Below are 1,002 nucleotides of genomic sequence, written 5' to 3'. Positions count from 1 at the left end.
GATTAAATACTCTTTTTTTTTTTTTTAATTTTTTCTTTTGCTGCAAGAGAAGGGGCAGCTGGGCCGAGCTGGGGCGCACAGTGCTGGCCCTCCCTGCAAGGGGCCTTCTGGGGCAAACTAGCAGGTCAGGGGTCTCTCTCTTACTCCGTCTTTCAAGGATAAAAGCCAAACTCGGGGCACACTACCACTGCATGTTACGCAGCACAGTCTGCTACAGAGCCCGTGGGTACACCTCACTCGGTCTGCCTGCGCCTTTGGAGGCTTGCACAGGTGAAGTTTGGGGACGCACCCTGGCAGGCCTGTGATGCACCTGTTTGTCCTACTGGGAACCAGGGTGATGTGCATCCACTCGAACAGGACAGTCCCAAACCAGTCCTGCTTCTCTTGCTCACAACCGGTCGGGACCACAAGGAGAGGACCAAGCCCCAGTGAGTGCTTAAATATACATTTAAAGAGAGAAAGTCCTTAAGATAGGAAGACCAGATCTGTCGCCTACAAACCTAGATAATATACATTCATGCATTAAGGGATTTCAGGGGCCCGGCACCGTGGCCTAACAGCTAAAGTCCTTGCCTTGAACGTGTCACGATCCCATATGGGTGCAGCCCCAATTCTTGTCTAGATCCCTGCTTGTGGCCTGGGGAAGTAGTCGAAAACGGCCCAAAGCCTTGGGACCCTGCACCCACATGGGAGACCTAGAGGAAATTCCTGGCTCTTGGCTTCAGATCGGTGCAGCACCGGCTGTCGTGATCATTTGGGAAATGAGTAAATCATCGGACGGAAGATCTTCCTCTCTGTCTCTCCTCTCTCTATATCTCTGACTTTGCAATAAAAAAAAAAAATAAATCTTACAAAAAGATTTCAGAAACATAAAAAATTAAACCAATAGCTTCCAAGAACCAAAGTGTTTCAATAATAAGATTGGTAACAAAATAGGAGGCAGATTCATTCCAGCAAACAAAGCAGAGGGCATACTAGTAATTCCAAGAAGGAATTTAGTGT

At 48.0% G+C, this 1,002-nt stretch overlaps 1 non-coding gene across 1 annotated transcript; it reads right to left on the bottom strand.

The window, feature by feature from the left end:
- Positions 1 to 315: 315 nt before the first annotated feature.
- LOC121164486 lies at positions 316 to 436 on the bottom strand. Its single transcript, XR_005885105.1, has one exon.
- Positions 437 to 1,002: the final 566 nt, after the last annotated feature.

This window comes from Ochotona curzoniae, unplaced genomic scaffold, assembly GCF_017591425.1.
Source record: "Ochotona curzoniae isolate NIBS_2020 unplaced genomic scaffold, NIBS_Ocur_1.0 contig_78, whole genome shotgun sequence".
Lineage (NCBI taxonomy): Eukaryota > Metazoa > Chordata > Mammalia > Lagomorpha > Ochotonidae > Ochotona > Ochotona curzoniae.
This window is presented reverse-complemented; position numbering and strand designations above follow the sequence as displayed.